General features: G+C 38.6%; 1 protein-coding gene across 3 annotated transcripts in view; it reads left to right on the plus strand.

Moving 5' to 3' along the window:
- The window catches only part of LOC124132269 (G-protein coupled receptor dmsr-1-like), an 80670-nt gene that overhangs the window by 52542 nt on the left and 4338 nt on the right, over positions 1-23790 (plus strand). The gene's annotated exons all lie outside the window — the stretch shown is intronic.

The following is a 23790-nucleotide window of genomic DNA, read 5'->3' on the forward strand; positions in this document are numbered from 1 at the left end:
CCTGTATACCAAACGTTTGAATTGAAAGCAGTTGAGTATCAGTTTTCAGGAACATTTTGTAAGCTTACTGTTGATATGTCTTCGCCCTCGAAAAGAAATTTCTGAGACAAAGACAGAAACATCACAGTTTACATCCTAAGCTAAAGAGTACCGAGACGCGGAGTTTGATTGATCACCAACTTTGCTGTGGCTAAAGCGATGGTTGTGAACAGATTTCATCGACACTCTGAACCTAGTTAACGGGCAAAGAATGTCAAATTATCTGGGAGCACGAGACTTAGTCCGAGAATCCTCTCCAACAATCTATCACCAATGATTAGGCTACCGTTTTAAAGTCTGTATGAAATGCCTTTGGTCACCTTAAGGTCTGAGTAAATACCAATCAACCATCACCTTAAGACATTTATTCAAAGTTTTTCGATTTGCGGAAATGGAAAGATCATCCCCGGAAGTGAAATGTGCTCGATTTGTGTGTAAAAGTGGTATTACAGCGTGTCGCTGCAGCCAAGGTTTACACACTCTGTGTGTCTTTATCACGGACCGGTCGGGACGTGCACGTCGCCGAGCTGCGTAATATCTGCTCAGCGTTTGCACCAGCGTCTGTTGCTGTAGGCTGATCCTTCTATTTAAATTGCACAGGGATGTAATATCCTGTCCAGAGATAGTCACAAGACTGCCCTCAAGAAGCCCACAACTTGCTTTCTGTGCGGTATTTTATTTAGCTATTTTTTAAAATGATTTTAGTTTGTGAAACAAAGGAAAAACCTATTTGTCAATAACTAATAATTCTTTGAATATACTATTATAATGAGTGAGTGAGTGAGTTGGGTTTAACGCCGCTTTTAACAGTATTCCAGTCATATCACGGCGTGTAAGCTTAATGTGAGAGGAGAGCCCGAAGTGATGCAGGTCTCAGACGTTTACCACTTCGGTGAAACCCGCGAGCACGAGTATGGTGCTGACAAACCTAGAAACATAATCGGGGCGAACCGGGATTCGAACCCACACTCATAGGTTCCCGAACGCAACTCTGCACAGCGAATCGCGTCGCCTCAGACGACTAGGCCACCCGTGCCCCATATACTAGTATATATTTAATAGTTTGAATATGTGTACGCACAGTTTTCGATGTGTTTGATACAAATTATGTATAAGTAATCACTCGTTGAAAACACCTGATGTTTGTATGTATTCTCAGGTACTCATCAGTGAGAGTAATGTCACGTAGTTATCACATGCAGATATGGAGAATCTGAATGTGTGTGTTCCTAACTTTGTATCAGTGAGAGTAATGTCACGTATTCATCACATGCAGATATGAAGAATCTGAATGTGTGTGTTCCTAACTTTGAATCAATGAGAGTAAGTCACGTAGTTATCACATGTCGGTATGGAGAATCTGAATGTGTGCGTAGGTTCCTAGCTTCGTATCAGCGAGAGTAATGTCGTATATTTGTCACTAGCAGGTATGATGTATTTGCATGTGTGTAGAGTATGTTCGATATTAGCTACGTATCAGCGAGAGTAATATCACGTATTTGTAACGTGCTGGTATGGAGTATCTGAATGTGTGAGTGTCTTCAGGATGATGATATGACGCTGACTAAAAGGTTTCAGAAGAGTTTGACATCATGAACCATCGTGGTTTGCTGTACATATAGCAATGCAGAGCGCTCCACCAGAAACATGCAGATTGCTATCATGATACATATTTGAAAGTTAGATAACCTATATCCATAGTGTAACCCTCCCTGTATAAGCCATGTTAACTTTGATAGAGAAAAGGTAAGAGGGAATTGAAATGAGCATTTCCGATCAACACTTACATGACACAAGGAATTGCTCATTTTAGAGACTAATATCAGCAGTACCCAGTCCATTTAACTGTAATACAGACGCGAGGCGTCTCAAAACTGTTTAACGGGGTACTGTTGGTTCATGTGACGGTATCATGTGCGTACTGTCTTAAACAAACCATTAGTTTTAATTATTGAGTACGCTGAGACGTATTGCTACTGTAGTTCTTGTAACGTTACAAGCAATTGTTTCAGTACAGGAATAGCTTCGTCTTATTATGTTCCATCTTCTTGAAAAGTAATTTTGACTAATGATTTTTACCACGACAACGTACTCTCCTCAACACCTATATGGCTATGTTGACTAAGAATAGTGTTTGCCCTTGGGATGCCCGCCGGCGAACGTCGCTATGAAATAATCAAATATAGCCTGAACATGTAGTGACTACAGGGAAACGGGATATTTGCTTTCTTCAAACTACTTAAAATCAGCCTTATTTTCCAGCAGCCTTAAAGTCCTATACTGCAACAAATATACAAAACAATTATTTCAGTTATTATTACGCTATTACTATCATTTGGATAATTTGGAAAGTGTTTATTTATAATTAAAATTATGTTACCCTTCAAAGACGATTTCTGGATACAATACGAGATATATGCATTTACTTTTCTCTGTATTTCTTCATGCATCGTCAGCGTTAAATCAATGATGCTGTGAACAATGTAGCACATGACGGCATTATGTGCATTCCTGAGAGATTCCCCATAAGTGATGAGCTGTCTCGTGAAACTTAACAACCTAATGCATGCCCTACACTACAGCTAGATGAGCACTCTGTCGTTGATTGCCATACACGTGGCAATTATCAACACTTTAAAGTCGTTATCAGATATTCAAAGCATGAGAACTCGACAAACGTATGAAACCAAATGTTGCTTTCAGATAACTCACTACACGAGAGACATCTCTATGCTGTGTTTCCGTCTGCACATTTCACACGCCATCGTGAGTTCTGATGGAGGGACATTGATCTAACATTTTAAGTTTGTTGTCTCAGACGAAGAAGAGCAATCCCTTCGTCAGCATTCCAAATGTACTTAGGTTTTGTTAGGCGTGGTATATTCACGCTGTTACTTTCATCATAGCAGGACCATGCTGCGAAGATACATATCACCTAGTATCACCCAAACAGCTCCCGTATAATACTCCCTGTAGCGTCTGATACTGGTGTTGAAGAAGTAAAATGCTTATCGCGTGACAGGGAAGGCGGGTTGTGTTGTTTGCCGCTTCACCGACATATTTACATAGCGATTATATTTAGATCTAAACATATAAAATCAGTTCGTATCATTCTCATAAAATAAGAAACCGCAGTATATTGATCAATTTGCCAAATAATTTTTTGTTATCATATACATGCACTCCAACAGTATTCAGTATGTCATATACATGTACTTCGTTTCTATCCCAGTCTAGGAAATACACTGTAGTGAGAGCATTGCCTTGAAGAGGCAAACATGTAATGTGTGATTGTTACCTTGGCGTTGGACAGATAACTATCAGCTAGTAATTATTTACGTATCAGCAGTACAGTTATCGTCCTAATATAGTAAGAGTCCATTTGTTACCGCTGGATGGTATATTGAAAGATATCACTTGATTAACAAAACGATATTTCGGTCTCTTTAAAAATGACGTCATGATATCATGACGTCATATGGAATATGCCGAATGTTAGTTTTAACGCCGACAACAAGCCAAGCCATTGTATTCTGCCTTGTACAAACGGCTGACATAACATACTGGATGTTGCTTTAACACTCTATCTATATAGGGGACAGAAGGATATATGTAAGAGATTTCTAATAATTGGAGTGAGTGAGTATGGTTTAACGCCGCTTATAACAGTCTTCCAGTTACATCGCGGCGTGTCAGCTTAATGTGGAAGGAAAGCCCGAAGTGATGTAGGTCTCAGACGTTTACCACTTCGGTGAAACCCACGAGCACGGGAATGGTGCTGACATACCTAGAAACATAATCGGGGCGAACCGTGTTTCGAACCCACAATCATAGGTTTCTGGCGTGCCCAAGGGACGCAACTCTGCACAGCGAATCGCGGCGCCTTAGACGACTGGGCCACCCGTGCCCCCTAATAATTGGAACTTTTATCGAGGTGAGTTGTCAATTTCAAGTTGTAACAACGTTACTCGTGTCGGACACAATATCATGATCACTTCAGTGTTCCCTGATGATATTCAGCCGCATCAAACTGGAAATGGAATTAGGAGATTTATGGAATTGATTTCTGCATCGAATGGACAGACATTTAGACAATAGTAATTCCCAGATATTGTTTTTCTTTTTGCTTTGATTAACTGGATATGAGAATTTCCTTTATTTTATTTATATTATCACAAACATGGAATTGACGGACCAGATTGCATACGTTATATAAGACGTTCCTTGATTGGTTATTGCAGTGTTATTATCACATGCATTCATGGTCATTTTATGGTTGAAAAACGTCATTCTTGCTAACTACATTGTAAGTGTAAATTGCGTTCTCGTGTGACACAAATCAATGGAATGCACAAGTGGTAATGATGTAGATGTGTCTGGTAACTTTCAGAAGTGAGTACTTACCCGTGTAGAGCTTGTCGCACGGGAATACCACGTCCCCCATACATCAACACTGTTCGATTAAACTGTACAATTTTGCACCAGGCCACTCTAACCAAACTCACGATTACCGAATTACACTTGTGAACTCGCTTGACTTAAGAATATCAACTTTTAATCACGTACGGCAAAGAAATACTACAGGGCCTGAAGATGTCACTGCCCTATCTTTAATGTATGAAACTATTTTAGACTCTCATCTCCAGAGGCTTCTGTATCCGATGAAGCACATGATACGACAGACAACACACCCTGCAACTTCTTCCACGTGCACTTTGTTCTGATGCTGAGGGCCCAGCAAGACCTTCAACAAATATTGCATTTGATAGCACACGGTCTTCACACTATGCCGACACAATAACATGGAACTAAATTGATCATGTATGTTTAAATTGAAACGCATCTTAGCGCTTCAAATCGTGCATGATTCATTTGATAAGGAATCAATATCAGAAAGCCGTTCGTATACGTGTGATATCTCAGTGTTATATCATACTTGTACACTAGTATTAAGGGCAATTATTTCATGAGGTTTGAGAAACGTTACTGATTTGTGGTTACTGATTATGCGTATGTTAATCTGTACACAATAATGCGATGACTCGTCACTCCTTGGTGGCTTCCTCCTTCGCGCTTGTCAAATGAAATAACAACGAACTACGGACTGTACAGCGCGATGGTCAATGAGCCACCTACCAGGACTGACGATAAGCCATCATACAAATAGAAAAATGCCTTTCTGCTCCTTGAACTTGCAAGTTTTTAATTGGAGAGAATCGACAGGTTGCCGGGAAAGCGAAGTCAGATCATGCCCAGCACCAATTAACCAGATAACCAGTGGCGTAGGGTCGATATCAAAGCCCAACAAATAGGAGAAGCAGGGATTTGAGGGATTAAGCGTAAACGAAAATCATTTATTCGGTTTATAAGTTGAGTACACATTAATGATTTTAGTGGCAGATATACAATTCTGGCACTGAAGAAGTGGTGTCATAGTACAGATAGCTGTATATTAGGGAATGCCATGGTAAGCTCTCTTTGATTCCATGCAAAGAAATAACGTTGGCGGAGAACTGATTGGATGCGAGGAAGCTGGTATTACGGACACTGGCAATTCAAGGGGGAACTTCTGTGGTAAATCTGATGGAAATCACATTCAAAATGTCTTGTGGGGAAGTAAATAGCCACCTAAACATATCTCATCGTAAAAAAAAATGTGCATAACAAAATTTCGAACAATATTAATATTCAGATTTCGGGAAAGTGAGGAATAAGGTACTAAATCAACCTTACCTAAATGTGGAAAATGGTAGTATCCACTAAATCACCAACATTAATGGGTACTATTTCATGTATTGGAATTGTGCCGTCCAACGATGTAGAGTCAGTGCTTATTGGAGATTACAATTATATTACTTATGGTGATTCACAATGAACATTGTTTGCGCTTTGTGAAGACACCATTGTGGTATGAAGATGACATGTATTTACACACACACAATGTTACACTTTAAAAGTATAATGATCCATAGGTAAACGTGAGCCCTGGCTATCACCTAGCTCTTACTTTAATGTAGTCTGCACAGTGTAGGTTTATTTACATTTCGTATGGAAACGACAAGAATATACCGCCGTTGGCAAGCAATGTTGTAATGATTTAACCTTTTGTTATTCTCGCTGTCAAGGGATTTCCATTGTCATTGATCATGTCATGTCGCATTGGTGTACTTCGGGAAGCACCAAAGGCAACATGGACATAGAGAGTTTTAGTTCTACGGCTTTGTATTGGAATATATATCAATACTCATCTCAAGAACAGCCATACACATCGGAAATGCGACTTATGTTAAAAAATTCAGAAGCTTGATGGTAGAAGTGAGAAGAGGAGAATTGATTGAAGTGCACTGTAATGATGAAACTTGGCTTCAGAGGCCTCAGACCAACTGTTATCCTCTTGATGTTGGGCAATCAGAAACCAATTCGTAAATAATAGCGACGAAACCCTTTCCATATTCACAAGAAATCTCGATTGTACGATTCCGACTATATTATGAACACGTGTTTATGCATCACTATCAAATAGTGATGAGACCAGGTATTCGCGAAAGGTGAGCGTGTGCTCCCCATGCGGTGGCACCCGCCACAAGCCCATGCAAAGGCAAGTTATGACATTGTCGTGTATCCGATGACATTGAGTGGTACAACACAAGAAGACCAGTATGTCAAATTGTACTGTGACAAGATATGTTATATTGTAACTGCATCTTGAGATTGAATTTGACCTACATTTCATTTATGAAACTCGATTATATGTTGTTGTCTAGGGATAAGTAATTTTATGTCAACAAATTCATCGATGTGAAATTAACACGAAACATAATCTCTTTTCTTTCTCCTACATTTCCCAGTCAGCCGGCTGGCAAATACGTTATCCTCAAATTGTCAATATTCAATGCACATTCATATCATGTGTGCATAAATTTGTTAGGAGATTTAAGGTCCATATTTATTTTGTCAACTACATGTACTTTATATATAAAAAAATAATTTCCAAACAATATGCAATCGTCCTCAAACGAAACTGATGAATATTGTTATCATTATACATGTCAACTTTCATCTACACATTTGTTTCATACTTGAATGAACTATGTGTCAGTTGAAATTTAGCCAGTCTCTTTAATATAGTCAGATGAGTATACACGTATTCAAAGGGAATTCAGTGACATAAATTATGTCTGATGCAGTTCCCTATTTTGACCAAATGTTCTAGTGTTTTACAGGTGACCAACTGATTCCTTCTTGCATTTGTGACGGGTACAAACGGTGGGGCAGGATATCCCCTCTAATCTAATAGTAATTCATAAACACATGCTCATGATATAGTTGGATTCGTTCATTCCACTCTGTTTTTAGCAGATATATTTTTTATGAATATGGAAAAGGTTTTGTTGCTTTTTAGATATAGAACATAACAACAACATATATGCTATATATGCCCTGAAGTCGTTGGATCTAATGTAAAGTAGCTCGGCCGTTTCTTGCTGATGCTCATTCTTGTGACATGCCATGTTTAAAGAGGACCCTTCAGTGGTTGTAATGTACGTCGTCAGGGAAGCAGTGGCACTGGCGTTATTAACGCTGTCATAACTGACGCCACGTTTGTATGGTTGTAGTTCACTGCTCCATTAATTTTGGAGGAAGCAGTACTAGTGTTACGAAACGTAAACGTCAAAAGAGAGTGGAATATCAAAGTTTAAAAATGCAAAAGCAAAAGCATGTTCTTGGTGTGTCTGCATAAAAGTTACACAAAATTTATTAAAATAAACTATTCATATATGTTTATTGGCACAAACATATGGTGTCCTTTGAACTGAATCTAATTGAACGACCTTTGGATTCAGTCTATATTTTGGCTGTCTGTGCAGATGATACTTGCAGAATTGATTATCTTTTTTTTTGTCTGCATGGACACTGACGTTTTCAATCACAATATGTATTAATATGAAAGCATCTTAAGACATTGTAATGTCATAAGCGACCCTGTTCAAGAACCAGCAGGTCAACAAAATGGTGCTGTGAACCTGTACGTGTGGCATAAAACAACGAAGTGTGGAAATGATCAGATGAACGACATGATGTAAATTGGTTTGCACTGATTATCACAGGCATTGGTTTAAATAAGACATGTCTCTGCAATCAGTAAAATATACGAATACAAGTACCTCGGTGATACTTTTGTGGAAAAAACGGTATGGGCAAAGATTTACAGTTGTGTTGTGACTCTCGATGCCCTTCAGTCCGACATTACTCATCTGATTGAGATTGCTAGACTGCTGTGAATGTCAATCCTGCTAAATGCCAAAGGAGAATGCGACGATATACCAGACGGCCCCAGGTAACCCTCCTACATTCAGGCAAAACCGTGGATTCGTAGATTGCTCACTGATAACTGTCTGGTCAATTACGGATAGATGTTATCACCATTAACATGCCGCTCACCGCTGCCAATTGCTGGGCAGAGGACATGGGAAGTCTATTCATCTTTTCAAGGATGTGAGGTCAACATTATTGTCTTTTGTATATTTGTATCTGATTCAGCAATGAGTCGCACATGCGTATCTTACCTACCCTTACATCCATCAAAAAAACATATAGCAATGTATTACGAGTATAGTAGATGACTGTAGAAAGCAATGTGAAAACCCCACCAAAGTTCCTGTTCAGCACCAAAAAGTGACAACTAGTGTCAAACATTGATTTAAACTTTCAACAAGCAGTTTCCGTTTTTGTTTACTGTGCAAGAATTGAGAATCTGTATTCCTGTAGCTCACGTTACTCTCTGCTTGAGAACCTACTCGTCTTTTAAATGTCACACAGACGTGAACCAATTGTGATCAGGGAACGTAGGAATCTGGAATCTCTTTCATTGTTTACTCAATGTGCCTGGTAGTTGTTTCAAGGAAAGATGATTATATGGTTGTGTATACGACTGGAAGGGTTTACGCCTGGATAGCACGTGGACGCGAGAGTTTGCTTCACACAGAACCTGCCATACGTTTATCGCAAAGTCAATACTTACTGTTTGTGAAGTTTATAAACCTCGTTTGAATTTTTTGGCGTGTTTATGGTTAGGTTTCATGTTTATGTAATGTATGACGTATTAATCTTTGTGTGGTATTGTATTAATACGGCTATGAAGCTTCACATCAATAGTGAAGTATTGTAAATGGCTTAATGATTACTCATAACGATGTAATCTTGTGATCCGTACAACTGTATACCAATGGGCAGAATACGAATACACACAGACATGTGGAGCAGCGGCAGATGGGTATCGATTATGTGTAAAACAAATAAAAATAAATCATTTTACTTCATTTGTTTAACGGGCGGAGGGGTAACCTAGTGGTTAAAGTGTTCAATCGTCACGAAGACGACCCGGGTTCGATTCCACCCATTGGTAAAATTGGTGGAGCCCATTCTGGAATCCCCCGCAGAGATAATACTGGGATATCGCCAATTGCACTCCTATGATGAACCATATCTATAAGTATGACGTATTTATTCGGTGTGTGGTCAAGGGATAATACATATTTTCCAACTTTGTTGAGGACAAATATTACACTGTATTATGTATGATTATTTTGGCATCATCTGGAGCATGATTAAGGCGGCATACTTTATCGTTTATCATTTGAGTCGCTTAGCTTTCGTTTCACTGGTACACAGACTGGACCATTCATAGAGCTTTGTCTAAATGTGTGTGATGAAATTTGATCTCTTGCAGCAAGATGGTAATATAGTATTTTGTGAATTTCGTTCTGAATGATCATTTTCCATAAAGTCTTTATTATTGACAATGTAAACTGTATTGTAATCTGCCCCCACCACTTGATACGTCCCTCGCCACCACACCCATGCCATTCAACGGCATGGTAGCCAGAGGGTATTAAAGTTGTTTTGTCTCTGAGACAAGCTTGTGGTGCTAAGTACCACCGGCTGATAAGGTCAACACAATTTGCACAAAGATAACTTCAAGGTTAGTCAATTTCGTAATCGTTGATTGAAATGTCCTTGAAATGATTCAAACTGTAAAAGACTTCATTACAGCTTTGTAAGGAACATTGTATTAAGAGGGTCTCTAGGAATTAAACCTTTTCGACATGTTGTACTCATGTGTCCGAACATATTGCAAAGTCTTCCACTTATCATGCGGGACTAAACGAATTGTGCAATCACTGCTCTTAGTCGTAAATTGATTTCTTGCCTGGGAGGTTTTTACGGCTCAATTTCTCAAATCGTTGCGTTTTACGCCTGCTGGTTCTAGGGCCTCGCACACTACGTAATCTTGGCCCCAGTTGACCTCGAATTTCTTTGTTTGTATTTTGATTTGTGGTTGATGTTTCGTGTTTTATGCAACGCCGCACGGATACGATATATATGGATGTTGTTGTATTTTTGTAAAGGCACTTCTCACAGTCACTACAACTTTCATGGGGAAAAGTTTTCTGGATTCAGGATGCAAAAAATATATTGACCTTAACTATGCACGGTGCCTCTTGTCTTGTTACAGCCTTAGACGACCGTACACCAGATTCATTTGAGGTACTGATTGAGTCCAGAACAACAGCATACATATACACGTGTGTGTACCATGCTATTATACGAGGCATTGCAATATTGGAAGACAGTATCATACCGTAAGGATTAATGTAAGCTTAAACAAAAGTATGTTTAAACCAATGACACATGAATTTACAAACATGGATGGAAGTACATGTTATAATCTGGTTTAGTTAATGTTTGGTTAAACCTTCTCGACTGTGTTATAACCGTGAAAGCAATATTAATGTGATAAGTTAAACAAGTCATTTGGGTACCTGCCACTGAATCCTGTAACCTCAGAGGTTTGTATAATGTTCATGACAGCTGTCTTCTACAGGGGCACAGTAACTTCATATGATATACGTAACAAGATGAGGTACTCTACTCCCGTCGTCAAGAATAAAACGTAATACCGTTATACATCTGAGTAATAGAAACGAAAGGCGACTGGAATAAGTACTATAGTTTCATTATATTAAATATATTAGGTCATTGCTGTTCCAATTCTCACATTCAATGATTTGAAACCTCATCTCGGACACTTGGATCATCAGCCAATCTGTATTCATTAGAATCATTTTGGTTTGTTTACATTCTTCAAAATATTACAACAGCTATTAATGACAATTATCTAGCATATATTTCAAGCATGCCACATACATATCTAGTTTGCCGACAAGTATGTTCAATGTTGCTGAAAGATACACTTCTAATGCATCGATGATCATGATCTTTCCAAGAACTCAGTTACAGGGAGGAATCCACATAATGTGTAATTACCTTGAAGTCATCAAATGAAAAGTTCAGTTGCTGTTCACATACCTTTCATTGGGAATCTTTGATATCGTAAAGCTTGACATACTCGATGAAAATGATATTTGAAACATAGACATACCCTTTAATTTATATATATGATTAATTTATAAAATTATATATATATATATATGTATGTATGTATCTCCCTACTGTATAGGCACGCTCAAAATGTGCCTCATGCCGATAAAATACGCCCTCAAACAGAAGTCGCCTTCTTGCAACGTGTCAATAGCACTTTCTTCTTAGATCAATACAGGTTAGGTAAGAAAGGTGTTCAGAAGCCTTTTTTCCTGGATCTGATCTATATAAAAAACGACACTGACATTATGCATGAGTGTCCCAATGTCCAATTCACGCAAACAGTCTCTCGTGTAGAAAATAAACCATAACTCTTTGAGAGCTACTGATCTGACAGAAACCTCATAGGCAATTTCTCAATACACAGCTTTCGCCGCTTTGCTGTCGATCATAGGTGTGAGAGTACTCGAAGCGTTTGACAGAAAAGTTTCATGTTATCAACAGCACCTTAAATACCTGACAATTCTCCACTTCTACCGTAAGTTCCTTTCCGTGTTCTGGGTTGGACATATCTGACAGTTAACTTTGAAGCCAAGGTAAGGTATCGACCTTTCATGTTCCTTGACCCGACATTCGTCGATGCGCATGCGTATTATTGGCGCGAGGGTATCATCTAGCCTAACGTCATGAACTTTATGTTTCGATATGAGAGAGCACTTTGAAGCTTGCTATAGTACGGGGTCAGCAGAAGGGGATTTACATGTTCATTACACACATCGCAGCTGGAACGTAAAGACATACGCAGATAGCGAGTCAATCCCTGAAAACGTAAGTAAGAACCTGTCGACGTGTGTAGAGATTAATAACATATATTGAGGTTTCGTTGTACAAAGTGGAATGTGTTTTGAAGAGTCTGATGACAACTGTCGATACAGTCAGTCCAGAAAACTGTCTCTTTCATGACTGGAAGCTTTCGCGTTGATTAAAGAATTCAAATGCTGCAGAACTGATGACTATGAGTGTCTTTTCCTTGAGGTCAACATATTATCATTTAACAAAAATAAAATAATTCTTATATTTAAAAACAAATGTTTCCCAAGATTGATATATTGCGTTAAATATACAATGGATGACACATGTACATGATTTTAACAACTTGAAATGGACAATCGACATTAGATTTTAAACGCATAATTAATTTTTTTTTTCATTTTAGTGGATGACATTTATATATTGAATTTGTTAGAATATCGGAATGCTCAGATGTCGATCTCTGCATAGTTATGTTATGCGAATACTGGGGTTCCATATCCAATCGTATAAACATATGACATTGCAATATTGATGAAATGAAACAACATTGCATTATTAGGAAGAAATAATTTGTTTTCCTTTTCGCAAGGACGCTCGTAACATGCCTTAACTTAATCTCCAAAGGATGATCAGTTCGTTACATAACGAGATTATCTATGAATGTGTATACAGATTTGTTTGAATTGTTGATTCAGTTATACATACTCTCCAAAATTAGCAAGTCTGGAAACAATATTATTATAATATTACTCTTCCCACTAAACTGACATCTAAACAAATCCTTGCATAGGCTGTTGCAAATCTTACTTTTCTTTACTCTCGGCACAATTCACTGTACGCACGAACCACGAGTAGGAGGGACCACAAATGGTGTTGTTCAGTGGCACGGAAGCTACACACAATATTCAACTGTTGACAAGTTCACGTGTCATAACGACTTATAAGTAACATGGCCTTTACTCATTATAGCCCGTATTTCAGTAAAGTTGTAGGTGCAAATAAAGGTCGTATTATTTTACAAATGTTGTGGTTACATATTGAATATAGGTTTATTTGTTTTTTCGGTCATATTTTATTGATTCAACATAAACGTGCTAAACGTTTCCTTGTGTTCACTTCATAAACAAGTATTTCAAACATGATAACACAAGTATGTCATATTGAATTGGTATGATAGTATTGCTGTAAAGGGCAAACCTTAAGAGTACGACTACCTGTTATATTACCCAGACAACACCCATCGTACACTGAAACAGAATACTGAAAGAAACCTGCCACAAAGAAAACAACTCTCTTCTTATTTGAAGTTAAGTTAAGAATTACAAATTTATCCTAGCTTTATAAAAAAGAAACTCCACGATGCGACTGACATCGCTGAGATTATTTCTTTCCGAAACTGTGATTCTAGCATTTGAACGCTGAAGTGTGTTTTTTCTTTGATAGCAAGGAAACACTTTAAACTTTTTCCTCAATGACAGCTGAAAACAGGGAATTGTGTTAGGGAGAGTGAAGCAAGTGGGACATTAACGATTTCTTTGTGACAGTCTTGTCGGTGTGTTTCCTTGTGTCAGGAACCGACACATGTAAGTAGATCAAGCTGTCAATGTGAGACTTCAGACTCCACCAAATTGAATGGACACAGGATACTCCATGAATAATTATGATTAGGCGCCCCGTAGCCACTGAGTTTATTTGGTAATGTCAATGCCAGTCGTAGCTCCTCGCCTGCATGACGGCCTTCTTCGCTGGCCATCAGTCGCCCCATATTATGAACTCAAGCGTAGGACAGTTTTCCATTAGAATGCAACAGAAACCGATTTCTAATAGACATGTGACAAGCTCAATGTCGCAATGAATCTAGCAACGGGGGATAGATGGGCGAAAACGTATACTTGTCAATTAAGGATATCATGGTAACGGCTTTGGAATAGGTCTTCATTGAGTGGTAGGATCAGCGCTCCATCTTCCTTGAGACAGCCGTAGGAGCCTGCCAAACACATGCCCAAATTGACAAGCATTTGGACATGTAGATCGGAGATCTTTCCAAGCGATGGTTAAACGTCACTACAACTTATTATGCTATGACATATAATAATGTATCTGATCGGCTTTTCAAAGAAATCATTAATATGTCTAGTAACATCCTAAACAAGTTTAAGAGTAACTTCATTCTTATGCGACTTTCAGTATTGTAAGGGCAACCGGTCTCCCATTACCTCGCATCACTGCATTTGGCTTGCTTGTGTTTTATATAGTGCTGCACTCAGACAGACAGACAGGCAGACAGACAGACAGAAGTCCAGAGATGAGCTGTATAATTTGATCAACCAGTTTCACGAATGTGATTGTCAAGAGTCTATATACACATACATGTATGGACGACGCAGATTTGTGACTGATATACTGAGCAGTAGTCCACGCCGTCAGGTACGATGACATACAATAAGGCAAGCCACGAGCCTGTACACCCAATCCATTAAGTCGCCTGTTACGACATAGGTTGATTTGGATTAATTCTATGCCGGACTTCCAACGGGGCCGTTTGGATACATAAAGTGAAAGACGGTTATGCAAAGCTCACCGTTTTTAACATGTAACCCTGTTTTGTTTCTAATATATCTTTTGGCAACAGCGATCACCGCGAATATGTATTCTTAAATGAGGTGCAGGAACTTCCAGGGGCTTCATGCTATCCTCATTAAAATTCCAGACCCAGCTGGAGAAATATGGAAGACTCCTCGAAGAACTGTTGCTCAGCGAGGCTAAATATATATAACACCCGAGCCATCAATCACGGGTCAAGCAGCACATATTAAATCAATGTGTCTGACCGATACAACTCGGCATACGTGTACAGGGTATTTCGCAGTTCAAGTTATTAATCATACACTATATGATGTTAAGGAAACTAGTTGACATCAAGCTATTGGGTAACTTTGTTGATCAATGATAAGTTAGCACGGGCCCCGTGAAGATTCCAGGTTAGAATTAGTCTTCAGCAATACATGCTTGTCATAGGAGGCGACTAACGGAATCGGGTGGTCAGGCTCGCTGACATGGTTGATGCATGTCATAGTATCCCAGTTGCGTAGATCGATGCTCACAATGTCAATCACTGGATTCTCTGGTCCAGAGACCGTCATATAGCTGGAATATTGTTGAGTGCGGCGTAAAACAACAAACAAAATTGAACACAGCTAACGTAAATCATACTGACAAAGAAAGAAATGTGTTCAACATGCTAATGAAACAGTTGTAGATTCATGCTGCGATGCATGTCGGTGTAATGGTGCTGAAATGTGTTTCCGTATCATAAACTGCCGGCCAAAGAAAATATATACCTTTGTTTGATGGAGGCTCAAAATGAAAGGAACGAAAAATCGTTTTTTGATGGTTATATATTTGATACGCGTGTTATGGTTGTGTTTTGGACATAAAGTTTGCAGTGTTTTGGTAACGTTTTGATATCATGTAGCTATATACGCCCAAATTCACAGTCACTCACCCCCTTTCTTTTTCAATTGGGAAGTTATATACGTGTTAAATCATATACATGTTTAAAACATCCTAGCGGTTTTTATACACTATCATAACAAAAGGCAGATAATCTATTACCCCAAACCCATGATAAAACTTCTATTTTAACTTTGTGAGAAAAGAAATAACGGTTTTTGCTATTAGTAACGTCTACATTTATGTATACAAAAGCACCAGTTTTCAGTTAAGCCGATGAATGAATTTTCAACGATGCGTCTGTACGCACCAGGGCATTCCGTTCAACTTTTCATTTCTAAACACATAGCATTGTTTGAGGATGGTATAGAACCCAATGTAATATGAATCTTCCTGTTTGAAATCAAGGGGTTACTGAACTAGTCGTCAATGTCAGCGAGAAGCCAATATTGGTTCGGCATGTATATGATCACATGGAATTCATATCATGTTGTGATGGCATGCCTTTCATGCATCTCTGTGAAGCTGTTGTGCCAATGTGCCGATTCCCAATCAACTCTTGCGTACTTTCAACACTGGACTTCTAAATCTGACTCGGATTGATTTTTAAGTTCATGTATTATCCATGGAGGGGAGTTCCCCGGGGAAAGACTAATCTACAGTCTCTGACCACAAAGAAGATATACCAGCAGAGGGCTATGGAGCTGAGTAGAAAGCCATGGCGCATTTCAAAGGAACATGAACTCATTTCTAAAGCAATATATCATCGTGTGTGTGGTGATCTGGAGGCAAAAGGCAGCTTTCCGAAGAATAGAGGCTAACAGAGCGTGCCACTGTAATCACAGATCTGCTATGAAGGTATAAACTGCACTGTAGAACTACGTCTTGGGGAAGGACGTTATTGGGCTAATGATACGTATGACAAGGTGGAGAGCGAGTGGAGTGGAGTCACCACTTAATCCTTTCTTAAAAAGCCCTTCGCTCAGCGGGAACATTGATCACGTATGGAAAAGCTAAATCACATCGGTAGGTAATTTAAAATTCTCGCTTTGACTTTATAATTGAAGAACTAATAACTCCATTTAAAATTAGTGAGGTAGGGCCTGAGATTTGTATAGACTGATTATTGACATATCATGAAGGAGTTAGATTTAATATGAAGTTAGAACGTTACCGCGAGGCGAGGATAATTGTGTCTGAAGAAGTTTTGTTTTTAAAATTAAATACAAGGCATGAACTTGTTGTCAAATATAATATAATTTATTTAACATAACACACATACTTCGACAATTTAAGTTCCACTCGACAAAACGCATGGAACTATTTTTTTGATAACAATTTGAAGTTTAGGAATAACAAGGCTTGTGATGGTTCTGCATGTCCCACGGAGATGAAGGCGGGAGCACCCATGATTTTAACTAGCAGGTGCATCAAAGAGTGACCATGTTGTTATTGACTGAAGCTGACTATCAGGTGGTGTCACCCTGGAACCGACGCATACATGTATTAAAATTTAATCTATCAGATCAGTTTTTTAAACTACAGCAATTTAAGGAATTAATACGTAGATTTAAGTTCTGTGTTTACACGTGCTTAGTTCCACTGGTAATAACGTTTAAAAAATACAATCTATTTGTGTTGCTTTTGCCAAAGGTGCGCGTTACTTTGCTCTGCCGGCTGATGGGCTTTTGTATCCCTGACACATTTCAGGTTACCTTAATTTTACTTCGCCATTTTTGCAAATAAATAACAAGTCATCGACTACGTACTCCCGACCGTGAAAGATGCTAAACTTGTTTCGTTCCTTGGGAGACACCTGAGTCCAAATTAGTGTGTATGACATTGACACCCAGACACACGCTGGGGCTCATTAACGACAAAATCAAATAATGCACGCGAGTTACGATTTGTGAAGATAAGATGAAACTGATACTGTGTTATTAGTATTATGACTTGCATGGTAATCAACACTATGAGCCAAAGCCATTAGCCATCGTCACACATTGATATAAACCCTCCATGTAGCGTAACGGATACAGTTGGATCGGGCAAATGAAGGCGTCTGTTGACATGTTTCCCACATCCAATGTTGCCGACAGTTTCCACCTCATTAGGTGCGTTAAAAGGGGCAATTAGTTCCTTGTCGAACTGTAATCACCTTCCCCTTACCACATGTAGATGTTTATCTGTTTCATGTTGTCATAATATAAGTTGAAAGGTCTAACATGTAAGTTTGTTTTATCTCCCGATACAGTGATAAGTACACACTCGTTTGGGATCTAGCAGATTACCGCATCTGTGATGGGCAGCTGGGTCAAGAAACTAATTAAATCCGAATTGCAATGATTCGTTATTTGGAGCGTAGGATTGTATATATTTGTCGGTTCCATATTCTGTGGAACATGTCGTATAATGTAGTACGTGGAGCGAGGATGGAAACTCCTATTTTGTTTATATTTAAATTCTCGTATATCAGCACATATCGTTTTCTTATTTCGTCAACATCACCAACTCTCACTAACTTGAAAACTACACACCCACTTCTGATCACTTCTTGCCACTTTCTAAGAGTATGTTGGGATATGTGGCTACGTTTATTTGGTTTAAGAATGCTATTTAGTCTCTTGCTATGTCTCTCTCTCCCCCTCTCTCTCTCTGTCTCTGTGTGTGTATCTCTCTCTCTCCATCTCTTTCTGTATATCATTCACTCAGCAGATACCTTTTGACACAAATACAGATATAGATACATATATAACTATAGACAAATATTAAACGAAACCAACACTCCCAAATGGTGTAGGAAATTTCAATGCCTGACTAGGATGCAATGTACGCATATAAGATAGATTGTTTCTGTATCCGGCTTGTTTTGGGATGCAGTGTCATTCGCATGTGAGAATACTATTACATTACAAATGCATACAAATCATCTGAAAGGAATATATAAACTTATGCACTAAGCCAATTAGCCGCTTTTTTAGAATTCCGATTCCAGTTACAGAAGTGGACAGCAAGTGATATTACCAAGAAGTCATTTATAATAAGATAAAGACCCAATACAAACATTACGAACCCAAGGTAATTAATACTCATGCATCCAGTACGTTCAGCTTCAATCTGAGACTGACCAGTGATTTACTGCAGATACTATAGCCTGTAGGGCCGTACATTTAACTTAATTAGATACTCCCCGCTGAGTAGTGAATTGCATGAGAAGTGCTGAGGTATATTTACCTCATTGTGAGGTTCAGTCATTTCCAGTTGGCAGATGGTAAGTTGTCACTTGGCTGCAGTAAATCTCACACGGTAGCAAATGCCTTTATTTACATTCCAGTAGCTTGAGAGGCAGGACTGCTGTGTTGATGTGATTTCGAAGCAAGAGACGTGATTCATAACACTTCTGGGATCTAGATAGATTGAATTGAATTGGCTAAACAACACCTTTGTCCATGCTTAACTAATTGGCTTACAGAGGCCAGGGAGAATAAATTAAGGTTATATCGATACTTATCCGCCGTATTTAGAAGGGGTTGTTGCAGATCAGGTTGGTAGCCTTTTTATTTTTTTGCTTAATACCCAAAGAAATTGCATCCCATAGATCGAGGATTTGTCGTGTGGATGGTTGGGACTTGTCAAGGATCAATTGCTGGACACCGTGCACTCTCACATGAAACAAGTTGATGCACTTACCGATTTATAGTCAACCATGCTTGGGCACATGATATCTTCACAGTAATATCATGATTGTCACGTGTTTGCCAGAGAAACACGCCTTCAAATATCACCAGTCATTTTGACCAAGTGAGATAAGACTTAATATTGCCACGCATTTCTGCGAACTTAAATGGTATCGTGGAAGATAGAATAAAAGTACTACATGTATATTTATGATCTAAATGAATGTACTGAACGCGAATATGCTAAATGCTGGGATAAATCTGTAAGTGTAATCAGGCAATCAAACCATTCAATTATATCATTGACTTTAGCGCCGAGTTGAACAATATTTTAGTGTCAGCTTTATGTGGCATAAAAGTCCAAAGTGATTCAGATCGCAGACGTTTATCACTTCGTTATAACCGTAGTTTGTTACTGTTTATTCGTGAGATTTTGAATGAGCAAATAGGGTATTACACCTGTATTCAACTTATATCCATGGCCAGTGACATCAAATACTCTTATGGTACACATGAGAAGAGAATCGGATCTTGTGACGAATGACTAGGCTGTCAAACCGCCCTGATGACTCATGAACATTATACATGTACCACTAAGGCCGCATTCGGTTTAAATGATTACATAGAAAATCCCATATAAATCCATAAAAAGAATATTGCATTATTTTCCCGTCGATCGACCGTCAACACTCATGGCACACCTTTCCAAATAGGTGGATATGCAAAAAAATTTATTAAAAAATACAAATCTCCTAAATATTTCAGCAATTTTACAAATTGACTAGAATATCTGTCCATACATTTTATTATGATAACCATTTCAAAACATTTTGATGTTTAATTTCATCACCCAGTGACTGAAAATGATAGGATTAAAGGAAAACGAAAGTCAATGTCTATTTTGATGTTTTGAAGCCCTCAAGAACTTCGTAATACTTTTTAGTCAGTCTGTCAAATAAATAAACAGCTGTTTAAGTCAATTTTCTATTTTGTTATAGATTGCTGTTGTGAATGACATTTTACACATTAACTGTGACATAATAATAAGTAGATATAGAATAAAGCATAGTGAGTTAACTGAAGATCCGTTTTGTAAAATGTTTTACAGAATATGCCCATTGTATTTTGTTCTTTGGCGTCTTTAAATACGGTAATTATGATAAGTAAAAACAAATGGGTTAAACTACAAAGCAAGGCATGCATATAGTATCTAGTGATGGATGCAGATATGTATCATTGGAGATTGAGAAAAGACTACTGCATCAAAGAATAGGACGTGCAGCATATTATGGGAAAGGGTTGGGCTTTACTGGTTTAAAACACAACAACCGAGTCCATCCTCACACAAATGCTGAATCATTCGTTATATACTCAACACAAGAAGTTATGGATCAAATATATTTTGGGGACATATTTTTTAGTGAAGACAGATCACGCAATAGTCATGATCCCTAACTTGCTGTTCAGTTTTTGTTGTTGTTGTTTGTTTGTTGTTTAACGCCGCACTCGCCAATATTCCAGCAATAATACGGTGGTCGGTAAATAATCGAGTCTGGACCAGAAAATCCAATGATGGACATCATGAGCATCGATCCACGCAATTGTGATACGATGACATGCATCAAACCAAGTCAGCGAGCCTGACCACCCGATCCCGTTAGTCGCCTCTTTTGACAAGCACAGTCGCCTTTTACGGCAAGCATGGGTTGCTGAAGACCTGTTCTAACCCGGATCTTCGTGGGTCTGTTGTTCAGTGTGAAAACGCATCCGTGTCCTACTGTGATTGATCACACACATGTGTTCAAGTCAAACACATGAATGGCCATACCTGGCCCCAAAGATACATGCAATGAAGCCATCAATCGATCAACGTCCTTTATAAAGATGGTACAATGACGCTACCCGCCTTTTTGGGATCTCCCTGAAATATATATGATATGTAGTGTACGGTGAGGAATGGCCGCTGTCGTTTCATCATTAACTTACCACTGACTCCACATAATCAATAACAATCTATTTGAAGAAAACGTGATTGTTACTGTTTGACCCCAAGGCCTTGGTAAACACCACGTTGTTTCATTCTCAGTCTGGTATGTCTACAAGTAGACTTGGTGTTTAAAGAATGAAGCGCATCGAGACGAATGTCCCTGAATGAAATCAGCGCCTTGGTATAGAATGTGAACACTTTGCAATTGGGAATAAAGCCACCAACCCGTAGTCTCCTTGATATGTTTGTAAAGACTACCCACCATGGCCGTGAAGCCGCAAAGCAAGCAAACCTCGTATATATGTCGTGATGAAGAGTGAGAGAGTGAGTTCTGTTTAACGCCACTTTGAACAGTATTCCTGTTATGGCACGGCATGTCAGCATAATGTGAGAGGGATGCCTGGAGTGGTAGCCATGGCGAAGTGACAATTATTTGGCGATCATGGGCGTAGAACAGACTGCGGTCAGAATTAGGTAACCTAACCTATTTTCTCGTGCTTTATCAAGAATTCAAGTAAGATAGTCTTTATTGGATGTGTTTTAATGTTACACGTGTGATATGTCTGGACATGCTAACAAAACTGATTGTGTTTGACTATAAAGTGGGACTTCAGGTTGGGATCGTAATGACCATCCACCCTCAGTTGTTTCTCGTGGAAGAATTTGAAAATGAATAATTTCAACAAACAACTTTGCAGTAATTGCCATGTATGACAAAAGTGTAAAATAGGTGACGAAACTTCTTTTAAATAATTCCTACGTTATATTTAATCCAAATATATACCAGTGATGGTTTCTGCAGAATGTAGTCAGTCAATATATAGGCACCAGTGAACTCTCGGTCCAAGGATTAAGGTGAGTGGGATAACCACCGCCTGTACTGTATTGCAATCAAATGGATTTTGTTTTGTTTCAGAATCTAGGCTTTTTGGCTATACATAACATGAAACACCCAAACATATGTCTTATTTTAACGAATTTGTTTGTCTGAATGTGTAGCATTCCAAACAATTATGCTGTGGTTTCTCGCAGATGTCTTGATATAATCTGTAACGGCAAAGTAATAAAATAATACCAAGGCCACCTGTCTCCATCAGTGCTGCTTTTATGTCAGTGAAGCGCACTAAATTGGACGATAAAGAATCAGAGAGCAAGTAAGTCGAAATGTGTAATCACATTACATTGGGTGTGACACGCTGGTGTCACCTCTTACACCAGGAACAGTATGAATGTAATTACTGATAGCAATATGTTCCGTTAGAATGTCTGTATCATTTACACTTCATCATGTCATATAAGCCTTTTGATAACAATATAATTACTACTGACAGCTGCCCAATCAGTTGGCATCCACTACTACTTTCGTTTAAATGAGTAGAAGTACGCTCTCTGTAACACAAATATTTGTAGTGATAACTGTAAATAAAATATAACGGTATTTTCCTTTAACTAAACACGTTATAGCTTACAATGTGTGAGAATATATAGGCTATATTAAAGTACGACTTTCTAATTATAGATAAACAGTTTCGATAACACCTAGTAAAATATATATTCAAGTTATTGGTATTTCTTTTGCCAAACATATCCGTACCCACTTGTATAATGTCTTAATTTAATTTCATCAATATCAAATAGTCTTAAGTCCGCAAGGTACATGTATTTCCCCGACATCTCGGCATGATCCATAACATCGGGTTTGTTGCTGAACGAGGAGACGTCACGTTGGCAAACCCGTGTTTGATTCTCCAGATGACTGCTATTTGGGGAAGGAACTATGTTTGGTATCTGCCGTCGTGATGCTACTGTAATTATACAAGACAAAAAGAACGTGGAGAAACAAACATTAACTCTCAAGGAGGCAACTTGGAATGCCATCTCATAATAATTTTTATGATTGTGCTAATGTCAGGTTTAGAACTCCTATGATATTTACCAGACACATATTATTCAATATCCTCGTGTCTGAAAAACGCTCAGATGTGTATGTACGAAGTCAAATGGAGTTTGGATGAGCGTATTTTTCACTGATTTAGTTGCTACATGACATGGTTACTAAATAGTGTCCACACAGGCAATAAAGTGGAACATGTCTTCAACAACTTGCAATTAATCCTCCACGGCTGCTACGTTTCCAGGATGATTATTACGACTACCAATACAAAGTTGACATTTCCTTGGGTATTCATGGCAATGAGCCCGATTAATCTACAAATAGAAAGTAACCTGCTATAATTTTCGGTTCGCTTGCTTATCACGCCATCCTATCATTCAAAGGAAATATCAGTCTGTGGGTACTCGTAAAAACTCGGACAGTGTTGCGGATAAGAATGTAAATGCATTTTTGCTTGATGATTCGTTGGCAACTCAGTGGTGACCTACCCTTACCCATTAAGGACTTCTCGTAAAGCATGTGCTAAAAGTCACGTTAAATACCTG

This window comes from Haliotis rufescens, unplaced genomic scaffold (assembly GCF_023055435.1).
Source record: "Haliotis rufescens isolate VD_foot unplaced genomic scaffold, xgHalRufe1.0.p SCAF_13, whole genome shotgun sequence".
Lineage (NCBI taxonomy): Eukaryota > Metazoa > Mollusca > Gastropoda > Lepetellida > Haliotidae > Haliotis > Haliotis rufescens.